At 49.2% G+C, this 16,950-nt stretch overlaps 2 long non-coding RNA genes across 2 annotated transcripts in view; one reads left to right on the forward strand and one right to left on the reverse strand.

Annotated features, from left to right (window-relative positions):
• LOC116669259 overlaps positions 1–16,950 on the reverse strand; it is a 118,308-nt gene that overhangs the window by 92,993 nt on the left and 8,365 nt on the right. The gene's annotated exons all lie outside the window — the stretch shown is intronic.
• Positions 1,743–9,778, forward strand: LOC116669260. Its single transcript, XR_004326596.1, has 3 exons — positions 1,743–1,824; positions 8,343–8,346; positions 9,767–9,778. It is a non-coding gene; the product is annotated as an uncharacterized LOC116669260 (long non-coding RNA).

Consider the following 16,950-nt stretch of genomic DNA (forward strand, 5'->3'; position numbering starts at 1 on the left):
TTTCTAGGCATGATCCCTGGAGAATTTGGGCATGTGTATATTACATATATACACAGGCTGTATATTACATGATTGTCTACAAGTGGCCAAATAATATAAGCAATATAAATGAATATCTCTATAGGGGAATGAATTCTGTTATATGCTTATACAGTGGGATATTATGCAACAGTTTAAGAGGAATAAATTAGATCTATACAGTCATCCCTCGGTATCCACAGGGGGTTGATCACCCCCTACAAATTAAATCCACTGATGCTCAAGTCCCTCTATACAATGGCAGAGTACTGTTGGCCCTCATACCTGTGGGTTCTGCATCCTTGGATATGGAGGGCTGACTGGCTGACTATACACATCCACGTGGATAGTTTCAAATAATGTAATGTGGGGTGGATCAAAATAAGACTCAGAATGATATGCAAAGTACACCACTTATACATATCTTTAAATATTAAAATACTACAGTATATACTATTTACGGCTACATATGAGTGGATATAAGCATTTTAAAAATTATTTTTAGGTGGGGGAGGTAATTAGGTTTATTTATTTATTTTTTAATGGAGATGCTGAGGATTGAGCCCAGGACCTCATGCATGCTAAGCACACACTCTACCACTGAGCTCTACCCTCTCCCTCTTTTTTTTTTAAATGGAAGGATTCACCTCAAACTCATAATAACAGGTTCCTTCTTGGGGAAAGGGTATAGAACAGAGAATGGCAGAGAGGGTTTTAACTATACCTGCAATGTGTAATTCACTTAAAATAAAACAAAAGCAAACAAGTATCACAAAATAGTAACTTTACTAAATGTATCAGTCAGGGTCGAGTCCGGAGACAGGAACCACACAGAGAATGTTTAATACAAAAAATTATTAACTAGTAAAAGGTGGCGAACTACTAAGAGGGGTGAAGGAGACCTGTAAAGGGAAAACCTGGGGAGCAGCTACGTCATCTTGGGCTAAGAGAGAGAATCCAAGGAGGGAACACACTTGGAAGCGGGCCCCCCAATCCAAGACTGAGGTTCAGACCTGAGAGGGACCCCACAGAGTTCACTGAGGGGCTTCAGCCAGAGCTGGCCCACAGGTGGCAACCAGGAAGCCACCCACAGGGTCAGTGTAACCTGCTGGAGAGGGAGCGCCACTGGGTCTCCCGTGTGCTGCTGGCAGCTGCGTCATGGGAGCAGGAACTGCCCACAGGAACCAGGAAGAGAAGCCCCTTCCTCTGCTATGCCTTGCAGGGCTCCTCCAGTGCCCTCTACTCACAGAGCCGAACATTGTGTCAGCTGACAAGGGAGAGTGTCTACTGGGCCCAGCTCCAGTATCAGTAAGCAGGGCAAACAAGGTTGGCTTTGGAGGTGAGAGGCAAAATACACTGCTGACTCCTTGCAGGGCTCCTCCAGTGCCCTCTACTCACAGAGCCGAACATTGTGTCAGCTGACAAGGGAGAGTGTCTACTGGGCCCAGCTCCAGTATCAGTAAGCAGGGCAAACAAGGTTGGCTTTGGAGGTGAGAGGCAAAATACACTGCTGACCTGCACACTGATGATGGATGGTGGGAAGACAGATGTTGCTTATATTATTCTTTACGTATCTCTTTATAATTTAAGGATCTCAAATGAAAAACATTAAATGATTATAAGTTAAAGAATTTTTAAACAAAAATTTAAAGTTAACCAGTAATGGAATCAAAACTTCCAAAACACTAGGGAAGAAAGGTAAAAGGGACAGTGGGGGTTAGAAGATCAGAATCTTTGAAGGAAGAATAAAGATTAACCAGGAGGTAAAACCAAGAGGCAATTGTTTTCACCAAAGGAATTATTTCTGTTTTATCTGTCAGTATGATCAAATCTTACAGTTAAATACAAAAAAAAGTAAATGGATAAAAAAACCAAAAAAAACCCCAGAGAGATCTCACATAGCCTTCATCCAGTTTCCCCCAATGGTAACATCCTGCGTAACCACAGCACAGTATCACAGCCAGGAAACTGACATTGGTACAATCCACTGGCCCTATTCAGATTTCACCAGTTTTGTATGCATGTGTGTGTGCGTGTGTATTTGGTTCTATGCAGTTTTATCCCGTGTGTAGATTTGGAGACCCCTCCTGCTACCCCTATATAGCCACAGCCCTTAGTTATGTTTAAGGGCTCCTGTTTCAGAAGGACATTTACCCCAAGGATCTCTTAAGGCTTCTTTCAAACACTCCAATCTATCCAACCTTACTCCCCACTGTACCTTTATTTTTCCCCCATATCTTAAAGATCCCTTAGAGAGTTGGACCAAGTAACAGGTGCATCAGAGAATTCCCTAGTCATCTCTATCAGAGTGTGTCCCCAGTATTCCTGGAGACCTTTGGACTCGGGCAGGGCCCCTGTTCCAGCAAATTCCCCTGAAGGGGCAGGCCACTCATGTCTTCAGACAGGCACTAAACCCACCATTCCTGTCTCTCTGTGGCACTGAAGAGGAATCATCATTCTTGTTACCTGATTAGAAGGGATGGTTGGCTCCTGAGAGCTGGATTTACCACCTGATTCGTGTAGTCAAGCCCTGGGCTCCTGGTGGTCAGCTTCACATCTGAACCACCTTTCGCTCCCTGAGTGGGGCTCTTCCATGGAGCCCCAACTTCCAGTTCTGGATCAACCTCATAAGACAATAGAGTGTTTAGGGGTCACACCAAGGGAGCAGCTGACAGGACGAGGGACTCAGAACTCTCACCGTGTTCTCATCAGGTAGATTCCTGTTCACTGAGGAGATACTCCATCAAAGATGCCTCTTCCTTTGCTTGCCTGGAGATCCACTTCTCAAGTGTGTGCTGGGGGTGGGGTTGCCTTGCAGCTTCAATGGTACCAGGTGATCTAATTTCTCTGAGCCTCAGTCTCCCCATCTGTAAAATGGGACCAATAAGCCCTCACAGGGCTCTCACTGGTGCTTAGGTGAGATCACCTCTGCAGCAGGCCCAGGGCCTTGATGCTAAGTGCTGGGTGAGAGGGGCTGTCAGCTGCCATCCTATTTGTCATGCTTCCCCTGCACTCCTGAGTCACCTCCCTATGTGTCACTCCCCTGGGGCTGGCTTTGCCACCCTCATCCTTCCACATCTTCCCCCTAGGTTACTTGCCCTACAGGTTGGGTCTCCTCCTCCCAAGGGTGGGAAGAGAAACCAAAACAGGTGGTGTGTAATCAGGGACTTAAAATGACTCAATGATCCCCCAGCTGCATCCCGTTTCCCAGGCCATCTAAGCCACTTCCAATTTTATAGGATTAACTTGCTTGCTCAGACTCCCAAAGAAAACCCAAGGTCTCTCCCTCTGTCTCTTTCGGGGCCCAGGACAGAATAACTCAGGGTTTCCCCAGGGAGAGTGGGAAGGATGGACAGTGGGAGGCAGGGCTCAGATCTGGCTTCTTTTCTTCCTTGGCCCCTCAACACTCCCGGCCTGGCCGCTAGCGCCATGAAACCCGGCACCCCGGGGTGTCCCTGGGGTGGGTGTGGGCCCGACTGGCCCATCTCTCTTTACAGGGAGGCAGGATTTGGCTAACAAGAACCAGCTGTGTTGGTGGTGGATTTTACTCAGCCCCCTCCCCTGCCCTTGTTCTGATAGCTGTGAGAAACTGATGACAACCTGTTTGACCTCTGACCTCCGAACTTGACCCGCTGCTAATACCTCCAGCTGCTGATTGCTGGCCGAACCCTTTGTCTCGGGCTGTTTGGGAGCCAAGACAGACAAATGATTTCTATTTGTCCTCTGGTGCCGCGAATGGAGCTGATCGATAGGAGCCGTGGATGGTGTCAAGGATTTGTCACCACGGCTTATGAATGACAAAAACATTCCTACCCCACCCCCACCCCACCGCCCACCTTCTCCCCTTCCCCAAAGAAACACCTTTTGGGGGAAAAAGACTGAAAGCCATAGAAGGCATATCGATTTTTTTTTTTTTTTTTTTTTGCTTTCTTAAATAGCAGCTCGAGCCACAAAAGAGAGAAAGGCAACACTCTTCTGTGCTAAAATGCAGCAAAAAGCTTCCCAGAGAAAGAGGCTAGTGATTAGATCAGCTATTGTGTTTAAGTACCACAGGCCGCAGCACACAACTGCTCAATTTTGTCTGCTGAAGGCTGCCCCGTCCCTCCCCCACTACTCAGCATCCCCAACTCAAAGGAGGCTCCCAAAGAGAAGGCACTTTGCTGCTGCCTCCAGCTCGTCCCTTTCCTCTCTTACTCTCTCCTCATTTCTTCCAGGTTGGTTATGGGCTGGGGCCCCTGGTATATGAATCTGAGCCCATAGCCTCTCTTCATTTAGAGATTACCAGCAGCCCTTGAACTTGGATCCTTATTTGGAAAAGAGAAGGCAGAGGGTGGGGAGGTGATAGCAGTGATGGAGGACACACGACTTGGGAAAGACCCTCCTCGGGCCTCCGTGCAGGGCTGGGGCCAGTTTCAGGGGTGTCTGGGGAGGCGGCCCATCCCTCTGGAGAGCCAGAGGCCCCACAGCAGGTGGGGAGTGGGGAGCCGCCTACCCCTCCCTTCAACATCTGATCATTCATTGCGAGCCTGCTCTGGATGAGTGCTGGGACCACATGGTGAGTCAGAGCTGCCTGCTTCTCCTTAGGCTGGACCCACAGTGCAGACAAACAAACCATGACAGTGCAGGGAGATGAATGCTGGGGCGGTGGAAAGGGAGCAGGAAGCCCGCCCCCGGCTGGGGTGAGTGGTGATGGTACTGGGGTGGTTGGGGGCTGCTGACAGGAGGGGACAGATCAGCAGTAGGAGAAAGTAGGCCACTGCATCCCAGTTGTGAAGACCAAGGACCTCAGAGCTGCTGGGGTGGAATCTTCAGGCAATAACTGGCTGGGGGAGCCTCCAGTGGGAGTGGCTATTGCACTGACTCCGAGACTCAGTGTTCTCATCTGTGAAGTGGGCAGGGCAATGGGATCTGCCTCAGAGGGTGGTGGAGGGTGGGAAATGGGACAATCTGTGTCAAGTGTTGATACTGTCTTATGGCACGTGATGTTGTTGCTCGTGTCTGTATTGTTTTTGGCTGTTGTTTTTTGAAGACTTGCTTCCAATCTGGGTATTCCTCAGTTGGGTGGATTGAATAAGGGTAGGTGTAGATACCCTCTGCCTCCCACACACCCTAACTTGAGACAGGATCTGGGGAACCCGAATGGATGGGGCTCTGGCAGGATGAGGTCTCTGGCCAAGGTCAAAGTGTGACTCTGGAAGACACCACACGGCTTTCTCTCCGCAAGCACAGGCCCTGGGCACAGGCAGTAAGGAAGGTCTGCTCTTGGGTGGGGCTCAGACAGAGCAGCTACAAGGATGCAAGGGGACTCAGACTCTCCCTCCTGACTGCTTGGACTGTTGCAGTAGCTGCTTACCTGATCGCAGGCCTCTCGCATCTGTTATCCATACCTTTATCAGAGCTATCATTCCATCTCAAAATCCGATCATGACACTTGTCTGTTTAAATCCCTCCAGCGTCTCCCCATTTATCCTCAAGATAAAGCCCAAACTCCTTACCCCGGCATTCAAGGCCCTCCCAGCCAAGGCTCCAACCTGTCATCTAGGTCTCTCCCGAAGCCCCCACATCATGCTATTCTGCAGTCACTTGCTTTTATACATCATATGGTCTCCCTACCAGGCCTTTGCTCAAGCTGGTCCCTCTGCCTGGAATGCCCCTTCATCTCCATTTTAGTAAGAATTTCCCTCTCTTTCTCCAAATTCTCCCATCTTCTTCCACGCTAGCACTGATAGCCCTTGATCAGATTGATTCTGCCCACTTCCGTCTCCTCCCTGGACTCGGGGCTCTGGAGGCCAGCAACCACGCACACGGTGCCAGAATCCTCCCACAGCCTCCTTGTGCACTGAGTGAAATAACTAGAAAGTGCCTGACGCTCGGAGGACACTGAGGAATTGGTGAGGGATGGTGGGACGGGAGTGTGCGGGCTGCACTCCGACAAACAAAAGATAATGGGAGGCAAAGGATTTTAGTCTTCTGATCGATCAAAATGGGAGGTTATTAAAGTCATGGTTGTTGCCATTGGTGACTCACAAAAGGTCGTTTAGTTTAAAATTTTTAAACACTGAAAATATGATAAACTCATTGTAGAAAATTCAAGCAATATGAAAAAGTATAAAAAATATGAAAAAAAGTATAAAAAAGGATTTCATATAAAATCCCTTTATACTGATAAGGACCATTTCTTCTACAAGAGCTAGAAAACCCAGCTCAAACTGGCTTAGCCATAAGGGGATTATTGGCTCCTAGGACTGAGGGGGCAGGGGTGGGGTTCGCTTCTGGTGATGCCCTCTGGACCTGGTCTCTCTCCTTTCCCTCTCTCTCATTGACTCCCTTCCCCGTCCGTCTCATCCTCTCTCATTCTAGCTCTCCCACATCCCTTGGCTCTCCTCCAAGCTGGCTTTCTGCGCAGGCTTCCTCTTTGTGGTTCCAAGGTGGCTGTGGCTATTCCGTATCTCACATCTCTCAACTTTTGAGTCCAGCGGGGAAGAAAGGATGTCTGTGGCCAACCGCCTTTTCCACAGGAGCCCACACTATCTCCCGTCTCACGTGCTCTTCTGCAATGTGGCCTTGCTCTTCCCATCAACCAGACGTGGAGTCTAGCTCCCCTCCCCTTGGATAGGAACTGGCTGTAGTGACACACTTGTGATCAATAGAATGTGATGGAGGTGACACCAGCATGATTTTCCGAGGCTATGACAGAAGCAGCTTATGCCTTCATCTCTCAAAATATTCTCCAGATTCTGCCTCTTGAAGACACTCCTCCTTGTAACCCGGCTGCCACGCAGTCAGAGCCCAAGCCACGCGAAGCCCAAGAGTAGGTGTTCCTGTTGACAGTTCCAGCCAAGCCCAGCCTCTGAGTCATCCCAGGTGTCAGACGTGTGAGTGAGAACTCTCCAGGTGGCTCCAGCCCCTGGCTGTTCTGGTCATCTCCAAGTTCCCAGCTGAGGCGCCAGATTTGGCGGATCAGAGATAAGCCATTTCCACTGTGCACTCTCCAAGTTCCTAACAACAGAATCTGTTATAAAGTGATTGTTTTACACCAATATGTTTTTGGAGGACTTTGTTATGTAACACAGTCAGGAGCCCCAGAACAATCCACACTAGTTTGGGTCACCATGATCAATGCCCTCAAGTCTCTTCAAGGGGCACAGCCAGTCATTTAAACCCCGGGGTGAGTCAACTTTACCAGCGTGAGAAGGGGTGAGTGTGGCAAGCCCAAAGGGCCATGTGGCACTGGTTACCCTAAGAAGGCACAAACCACAGAACCCACTGTTCCTACCACCCAGAAACTGGTGAACACACTTCCAGATACCTTCCTGGGCCTCTGTACACATGTAGGTATAAAATTCAACACAGATAAAACATACTCTATGTATTTTGTAACTTAAAAAAATTTAATGCATCATTGGACTCTTCTGATGTCGGTTCACACAGATGTGCATCAAGATTTTTAAAGGCTGCATAAAATTCCACTCTACGAGGGAGCCATGATTGATTCAATCAATTCTCTATTAAAGGATCATTAAGTCATTTCCTTTTTTTTTTTTATTATAAATAGTGCTGAGATAAACATCACTGCACATACATCCTTGGGCACATCTTCCAATGTTTCCTTAGGATAAATTCCAAGAAGTTGAATTGCAGATTCCAAGGTTAGGCACACTTTTAAGGGTTGCCAAGGGTTTCTAAATTGCTTTCCAGAAATGTAGCTTTTTACGCTCCTGTTGTCCCATCAACAGGGAATGAGGGTGGCCATTTCTCAACACCCTCACAGGAATATTTGCCAATTGGAAAAGCAAAAAAAAAAATGATTCCTCATGGCTGCGTTAATTTGAATTTCTTTGATTACTAGTGAGGTCAGGCACCTTCTCATATGCATATTGACAATTTCTACTTCTTTTATAATATTGCTTGTTCAAGTCCTTTGACCAATTTTTTATTGCAGCGTCCATATATATAATTATTGATTTATAAAACTTTTTTGTATATTACAGTGTTAACCCTTTGTTGGTCCTATGTCTGCAAACATCTGTTGTTTGTCCTTTAAGTTTGCATAGGGTGGCCACTCTTAAAGTAGATGAGCCAAGCCCCCAAACAAGGCAGAGTGAAGCCATCAAAGGCAGTTGGCACCTGGCGAGAGTTCATTTGAACCACTCTTGTCAGCGGGGATCAGCTGCTTAAAGAATCCAGGGCCGGGGAACTGGAAGGGCCAACAGAATTGACCATTCTGGAAGGAGGCTCAAATGCGCTCACTAGGAGGGGGCAGATGCCATCATGTCTTCCCAGCAATCCCAATGCTGACGTAGCAGATGAAGGTCAGACTAGAGGAGAGTGAGGCAGAGGAGACCAGGCAGCCAGGGACTCTGCCCTCCTCCATGGCAGCCCCATGTAAGTGCTGCTTCCCCGAGGGCAGGGCACCTCTGTCTGGTTGGTTCCTGCTCCAGGGGCCAGGTAGGAGCATGGGCCACCTTGGGAACAGTGTCAAAGGTAGGAGGCCCTTAGAGTCTACCAAGCTTGGAGAGGCATTTATAAGCAACCAGAGGAGCATGAAGGTGATTTAGCCCAGGGGGTCACAGAGGGAGTCAGGTCACTGCCAAGGAAACAGGACTAAGTGTTCAGTCTGGAGGGTGAGGCAAGGAGCTTGGAGTGGACTCTGCCAAAACCCCCTTTGCTGCTGTGTTAGCTACTAATGGCTCTTAGCTGCTCCCACCTCTGGAGAATCACCCTTGGTGAATGGGAGCTGCTTCCTGGGAGGTTATGCACGCCTGGGTAGCCCATAACCACTGAGTGACTGGCATGATGGGAGGAGAGGAGTGCAAAAGGCTGGCTTCCTTGCCTCGAGGAGTGACCAACTCAGGTGCAACTGCTGCCCAGAGCTCCCTGGGGGGTCAGGCTGATGCTGGAGTCCAGCTGAGACTGCATCCTTGCTTAGCTCCTTCCCCTGCCTAATTCTGCTTCTCTCATGCCCTTTCTCCTGAGACCACACCCCCAAGAAAGAACAGATGCCCAAATCCTTGTCTCAGGCTCTGCTTCTAGGGACCCTGACCTAACACAGAGCCTGAGCTACAAGTTCAGAAGTGAAATGGGATGAGATGAAAGGAGAGGGGTAGAAAGGAAAATTCAGAATCAAGGCTGGGGTTTCTGAATGACATCGAGGTTTGCTTTGCTGGGGGAGCTTGTGTAGGGGGGACATTGCTATTGGTGGCCTAGCACTCATTGCTCCTTCTCAAAACCAAATCCCAAACTCCCTTTTGGACACTACTCCTTCCCCACCCCTAGGTGGTTTGCTGGAACTGTACCACCCATAACTCCAGGGATGGGCTCTGGATTAATTCAATCTTTGAGTCCCCCACCCTCACCTCCAGCCACAGTGACTGATTCCAAGGTGGGCATATGAACCAATCAGAGCCAATGAAAGCTGGGGCTTCTGAGAAACAGAAGTGCCTTCCTTTCCACTGTAGTGTGTTCTTATCCATCCTAGTACAACACAGCTATTTTTGCCACTTTATGGAGCTAAAGAATGGAGACAACCACATGGAACCGAATTGAGAGATGACTTCCGGTGATGTCATCTGGGCCCTGAATCAAACTGCACCTGAAGCCAGATCCATACCTGAACTATTCCATTATGAGAACCAATAATTCCCCTTGTTTTGTGACACTCACCAGTCTGAGAAAGGTTTCCTGTCACTTGCAACCAAGAGGCTTAACAGGCAGGCGTGGTGTGTGCTGCATGCCCACGTGGTTGAAGCCGGAAGAGCACCCCCTCATCTGTCTTCCTTAGCTTCTAACCTAGGTGGCCTGCTCCCTCCTGGGGTCTGCCATGTTCACCAGGGGATTTTGGCCAGAGTGAGGCCAGTCCAGGACAAGCCTGCCACTGTTGTTACCATTCAGCTCCAGTGGCCAGTTCCTTCCACGTGGGTCTTCAGAGTCTCTCTGCCTCCCCTTCTTCCCCGCTCTCTTGGATGGACCAAAAGGAGTCCATTCTAGGCAAGGAGAAAGCAAGGCCCTTTCAAAGCCAAAGCCACATTACTTAGGTGGTGAGGGAGCTTCCTTCCTTAGGTGGGGAGGTTGGAGTGCTTCCTCCCAGGGCCAGGACCCAGGAGGCAAGGGGTGTGGGGGAAAGGTCACGGACTTTGGGGCTGGATGAATTTGGACTCCAGCCCTGGCGCTTCCTAGCAGTGTGGCCTGTTGTTTGCTCTCTCCAGGCTTCAAGGTCTCCATCTGTCAAGTGTAAGCACACATCACCCTCATAGGGAACCTAGGGCACAGAGCAGATAAAGCCACTGGCTGGGGTCCAGAATGGGCTTTCTGAAGGTGCACTGAGGTTGGTAGGGAGATCCTTTAACCTGACAGAGGCTAGGATAGGTCAGTTCCTGCAGGAATGCCAGGAATTTGGCCAAGGAACAGGCAGATTGGGGCCTGCTGCACCCCCGTCCCCAGCCAGCCCAGGGGGCTCATGGTATCTGCAGGGGGAGGTTAACCAGTACCCCACGGGGATAGGAAAGTGGTCCAGGCAGGATCAGGCTGAGTCCCTCTTCACCCTACATCTAGGAGAGGCCAAAGTGACCATGGCCTCAGACAGAAGGCTCCCCGGGCAACTTCTGCTGCCAGAGCACGGGAGGTTGCTTTCAGGCAGATCTCCTGCTCAAACACGTTAGACACGGCCCGCGGGGAATGTCCAGGGGAGCTCCCAAGGGAGGAAACCAGTGTCTACTGAGCACCTCCTGAGCCCCATCTTAACTGATGCTCACAGCAACCTGGGGAACAGAGATTATTCTCCTCATTTTGCATATGGGGAAACTGAGTCCCTTTGCCCTTAAGTAGCTTGCTCAAGGCCAGCAGAGGGGTGCCAGAGCCTGGATTCCAGCACAGGTGGGTTGTGTTCCAATGCTGGGTTTCTGTCACCCAGCTGAGGCTGGGTGTGTGGTACAATGGTGTCCCTGTGATGCCCCTGGAGTGGGCATCTTACCAGTACTCTGCAGCCTCCTGGGATTCAGGCCTGATATGTGACATCTGGAATTGGCCTGGAGCCAACCAGGCTGAGCCCAAGAGACAGTCCTGGCTCAGCTGCTGGAGGAGAGAGAAAGAGAGGAGGGAGAGTCCACAGGGACTCCGGCAAGTTCCCCAAGCCCTGAGGTCACATCTTGACCTCAGTACCAGCTCCACTGCTCCCTGGAGGCTGGGCCTTGGAGAGGGACTGGGAAGGGCACCTAGCCTTGGGGGGCAACAAGGGGGCTGCCTCCTTCCAGGGACCATTTCACAGGGCTCTCCCTCCGGATTTCTGAGTCAATAGGTTTGAACAAAAAGAAAAGCCAGAGCATGGAGTTACACAGATCTGGGTTCAAGTTCAGCTCTGCCATTTCCTATCTGTGCGTCTACAAACCCATTACTTAATCTCTGAACCTCAGATTCTTCATAGGAAAAGTGGGAGTGGGCCCTACCTCCTGGCATCCTCGTGAGGACTGAATGGGGAAAAGCATGTGAAAATCTTACCACCCTGCCTGGAATGTAGCGGGTGCTCAATAAATGTTCGTTCTTACTCTCCATGTGAAACTCTTGTTTGAAAATAAAATCTCAGCTAGTCATTGACAGCACTAAATTATAAATAATACCTAACATCTATTGAACATTAACTATGTGCCTGGCATTGTCCTAAATGCTTTACATCTGTTGCCTCGTTTAATCTGCAAAGAACCCCATGAAGCAGATACTGTTATTTCTATTTGACAGTAGGGAAACTGAGGCACGGATGTGAAGCAGCTTGCCCAAGTCATACAGCTAATATGTGGCAGGGGCAGGGTTTGAATCCAGGCATAGCCTGGCTCTGAGCCTCCATGGTGAGGAAGCCCCTCTACCACCCCCAGCCCAGCCCACTGTGGGCTCTAAGCTCCCACCATGAGTGGCACAACTGCTGTGCTGGGGACCAGAGGGACTAAATGAGATACATCTTGAGGAGCTCATGGTCCATGGCAGAAGATAAAATGCACACAAACACAAGTCAAAAGGTGGGAGATATCACAAAAGAAAAACTGAGTTGCAAGTTGAAAATGAGAAAGGTCAGAAAAAAAAGAAAAAAAAAATGAGAAAGGTCAATGTTAGACCCTGAGCAGGAGGGCATTCCAGGTAAAGGGAAGAGCAAGGACAAAGGGGTGGGGGTGAGGGTAGGGGGAAGCCACTGAGAGGGTACAGGGTGCAGAACGGGGAGTTCCACGGCCAAGGTTAAAAGGGTAAACTGGGGCCAGATGCTGAGAGCCTGCTTGGGGGTTTTGGGCTCTGCACTGCAGAGAAAAGTGCCACGAGCAGGTTTGAGCTGTATAAATCCAGCTCTGCTGGAAGCAAGGAGGAGGCATGGGACTGGATGGGGTAGGGGACAGAGGACAAGTTAGGAGGCAGCTGTAATGGCCCGGATGCATGCTGATGAGGGTTTGATAGGGACAGTGATGCCTCATATCCATCTCCCTGGGGGTTGGAGGGAGTGGACCGCAGTCACTGCCTCCTAACTTAGTCACCCCCATGCCCAGGTCAACCAGCCTGGCTTTGGCCACCTGTTCCCACCACCCAGTGAAGTGGGCTGCAGGGATCATTAACCCAAGCCATGAACTCATTCTTCCTCCCAACACATCTGGCCGGATAGAGGCCCCTCCTCCACCTGCACCCTAGGAAAGGAAGAAATGGCTCCAGCCCAACTGAGCATTTCCCACCCTGCAAGAATGCCAGACACACACACCTGCCACTGTCATTATACCGTCCTGCCTATTTGTATCATGCATATGTACCTAAATCACCTGGTGTCACAGAAGGAGCACTGGACTGGGAGTCAGGAGGCCTGGGTGCAGGTCGACCTCTGCTGTTACAACCTCTGTGGCTCTCAGCAGCCACTTATGCTCTCTGAGCTTCGACTTTCTCCTCTTTGAAATGGGAATAAAATGCCTGCCTGCCTTCCAGGATGGCTTTGTGGACTGAAAGAGAGAGAGTCTATGAACATCTTCTGCAAACTTATGAAGTGCTGCTTAAACGTTGACTTTTGTGTTCATTTCCATTCATCCCACCAGTCTCTGTTGAGCTGACTCTCCACCAGGTGCTAGGGAGTGAACACCTTTGAACTTTCATATTCGTGATCCTATCCCAGGCTTTACTCACCCTGTGATGGGGAAAAATTTTGCTTGAAAAACAAGCTGTGTTCACAACCTGTGTATGACAAATGGAAAGGACTTAAATCAGAGGAGGAAAGATTTTATCAGGACTAACTTCCCAGCGCAGGAGGCTGGTTGGTTTCTGGAAATCTTCCCAGGAGATGAGAATCAATTAAGTACTTTGCCCAGAGTAGGCACCAAATAAATAGCTGAGTGGAACAGACTCGGTCATATTTGCTAGGAGACAGGAGAATGGGTCAGACAGGTTCTTAAGCCTCCTCCTCCAACTGACTTCCTAGGAACCATACCTATATGCATGTTTGCATGTCTTGTGCACGGGTAAGTCTGGGGCTGGCACTCAGTAGACCTGCTGCAAACCAGCTGTGTGACTTTGGAAGGATCTCATGCTCTCTCTGAGCCTCTATTTCCTCCCCTGAGCACCAATCTGGATGACAAATGTAACAAAGCCCTTGGATAATGGCAACACTTAACATTCCACAGTGATTGTTCAACTAATTAATGAGTGAATGAATGCTCAGCTCTTCTTCTTCTTCTTCTTTTTTTTTTTTTTTTTGTAGGGGGAGGTAATTAGGTTTATTTATTTATATTTAGAGGAGACACTGGGGATGGAACCCAGGACCTTGTGCATGCTAACCATGCACTCTACCACTTGAGCTATACCCTCCCCACTAATGAGTGAATGAATGAACGAATGGCACTTCATAAGGTGTCTGAGTCATGTTAGCCCCTATGTCTTCTCTGGGCCCGATTCTGCCCATCTGTCAAATGTGGGCACTGCATAGCCTGTCTCCAGGTTTCCTGTCAGTCCTGGCTTCTGTGATCTGCCTCTGTGCCCAAGGCCCAGGCTGGGAGGAGGGCAGCTGGGGGGTTTGGGGTCTGTGTCTTCACGCCCAGCAGCTCAGGCTGCCCTCCCGTTTCAGGGCATGGGCAGAAGGTATGTGCTGCTGTTCCCACGGGGCTGCCTGGCTTAGCCTGGGGTCCTTTTGCTGGGAGAGTAGCCGGAGCTGCAGCCCTGTGCTGACCTGCTCTTAACCCCCAGGAAAGTTACACAAACTCCTCCACGCTCCACTGGGAGCTGGGTCGTGCAAGATAGGGGCAGGAACAATACTTCCCCTGTGCCCTCAGCCCATTCCACATCAGCACACAAGGGGGAGGGATACAGGAGGCAAGTGGGAGGGGGCAGCCCGTCTCTGGTTTCAACCTTGCCTGGAAATTGGATCTTCCTCCCTGGCTTGAGCTCTCCGGGGCATGAAGGGGTGCTGGAGTCCGGATCTCAGCCTGAGCCCACTTTCTCCCCTGCCCCATGTCTCCCACCAAGACCAGCCCTGTGCCTCAAATGCATAGCAGATCCACAGCCTCCTTACCATTACATCCCCCTCTTCAGCAAATGGACCCCAGTTTTGTGATGTACCTACATGGAGATGGTGAGGAGGGAACGGTCTACTCTGGGAATCAGAAAACTGGGTATTGTTCTGCTGTTGCCAAGCAAGACACCAAAGGTTGGACTAGCCAAGGGCTGAGAATGAAAGCTATGGAGCCAAACTACCTGGTTCAAATCCCAACCTGCCATTTACCAGCTGGTGGCCTCAAACAAGGTACCGACCACTCTGACACTGTTTCCTCATCTGCTCTAATGCCACCTTCTTTCCTGGGTCGTTATGAAAAATAAGTTCTTACACACAATGCACTTAGAGCAATGATCAAGAAATTCTAGCTCTATGGCTTGCTCTCCACATGGGTTTAGTGGGAGGCAGACGCATGTGTAGACCTCCTTTAACTTCTGAGGGAAGAGCAAATTGTTCAAATTGTCTATAACAGAGTAGAACTACTTAAAGTACATGAAACTAGCTGTCAAAATTGTGAAACATAATCACAGTTTTGACTGCTCTGTGACGACAGCGTAAAATTTGCGAATTTTTCACCAGGCAAGAAAAGAAAAACAAAGACTAACTACAGTCAACCCCGTTACCCCTCCCATTTGTGTTCTGCATGCCCACCTGAATTAGTTTGCTCATGTTGACACACGTACAGCTTTGCGTCACTTGAGACACACATTTCTTATTCTCCCTCAGTCAATTTATATTTGGGCTATAGTTGGTAGTACTTGGTTTCTTTCCAGGTAGCTGCAGTTTGAAAACAACGTCCAAAAAAATGTCTGCTTCTCCCTGACAATCTGTCACAGCTGTGCCTCTCTATAGCTTCTGTCCCTAAGCCCTTCTCTTTCAGTGGTGACCTTTCTGCCCCATGATCTCTCTCTTGTCTTCCTTGGTTCAGAATGACTAGAGAGAATGAACCAGAATCATCAATGTCCCAGAATGGAATAATCATTATGTATGAGTATGGGGCGTTTCAGGACCATGGACAGCAATACGTAGCCCTCATCCACTTGTTCCCCCTCAACTCTTGAAATATTTTAGTTATGCTATGACTACATCTTCCGAAGTTAATGTTCTCCTCTGCAAAAGAGGGAGAAGGCAGTGGCTGGGAGGGCTGCAGGTGGGCAAGACCATGTCTATGACCTTTTAAGACTCTGTGACCCTAGGATTCTTTCTTTGGCTTCATGTTTGACTTCCCTTTTCTTTCTCCCACTCTCTCTCCCTCCCTTCCTTCTTTCCTTCCCTTTTTTTTTTTTTCCCCTTCCTTTCCATTTTAAATAGGGACCTTCCATTCACTTTCCTGGACCTATAGCCCTTACCCAGGGAGAGGGGCCAAAGGACAGAGATGCTCATGAGAGAGCAGCAAGTTGACCTTCAGAAACCCTCAGAACTCAGCTCTGAGCAGTCACCTGATTTTTCCTCTGACCTTAGTTATCTAGATACAGCACGTTAGTTCTGGCAAAAGGCTGAGCAGCTGTAACAAAGAGTCCACGGGTCTAAAGAACAGAAAAATTTACCTCGTCCTCGTGTAACAGGGTAGATAGGAGGGCTGCATTGCTCCACACAGCCAGACAAGAACCTGCTCCCTCTGTGAGGTCCTCTGTACCAGCCCTTGGTAATGCCCTTGTCCGCACGGTTATGCTGGGTCACCAGCATATCCAGGTAACATTTCCAGGAAGGAGAAAAATTGGAAGGAGCACAATAGTAGTGTTTTAAGGGCCAGGTCTAGCAATAGCAACATGTCACTTCAGCTCTCATTCCATTAGTGGGGACATTGTCTCATGACCACATGAAGCTACTAGATGGAGGGAGAATTTGGTCCCTAGCTAGGCAATTATGTGCCAAGCCACAGCTTTACTGCTTTGGAAGAAAAGGTGAATGGACTTTGGTTCAACAACATTATCCTCTATTTAATAGATGAAGTAGAGCTGTGAACACGGAAAGTTTTGCTCAGAGAAAGGGAAAGAATTTGTTGAGCCAGTGCTTTTCTGTACATTTAAAATGCTCTGGGGTCTCATCTCCCCAAATGACTGGTCTAGTTACTTCCTCAATCTTTGTGCTGCTTCCCTCACCGAGAATGCCTTTGTCTCTTGGATAAATTGATCCCAGCCTTCCTTCAAATTCAAGAACCACCTCTGTGATCACAGAATTTTAGAGCGAGAAGGAACCTCGGAAGCCATTTAGGTCAATATTTCATTTTATGTGAAGACACTGAGACACAGCGATGGAAAGACACTTGCACAAGGTTACACAGTAAGGTATCCACATAGCCAGATAGCCCATAGCCAGGGCTGGGGACTTTAAGTCCATTTCCAGCACTCAGAAACCCATACCTGTCCCCACAGGCTTCAGCTCTGCCTCTCATCATGTGGCTCTGGACAAATCTCTCAGCCTCTCTAATC

Source organism: Camelus ferus, chromosome 16 (assembly GCF_009834535.1).
Source record: "Camelus ferus isolate YT-003-E chromosome 16, BCGSAC_Cfer_1.0, whole genome shotgun sequence".
In the NCBI taxonomy this organism is placed as follows: Eukaryota; Metazoa; Chordata; class Mammalia; order Artiodactyla; family Camelidae; genus Camelus; species Camelus ferus.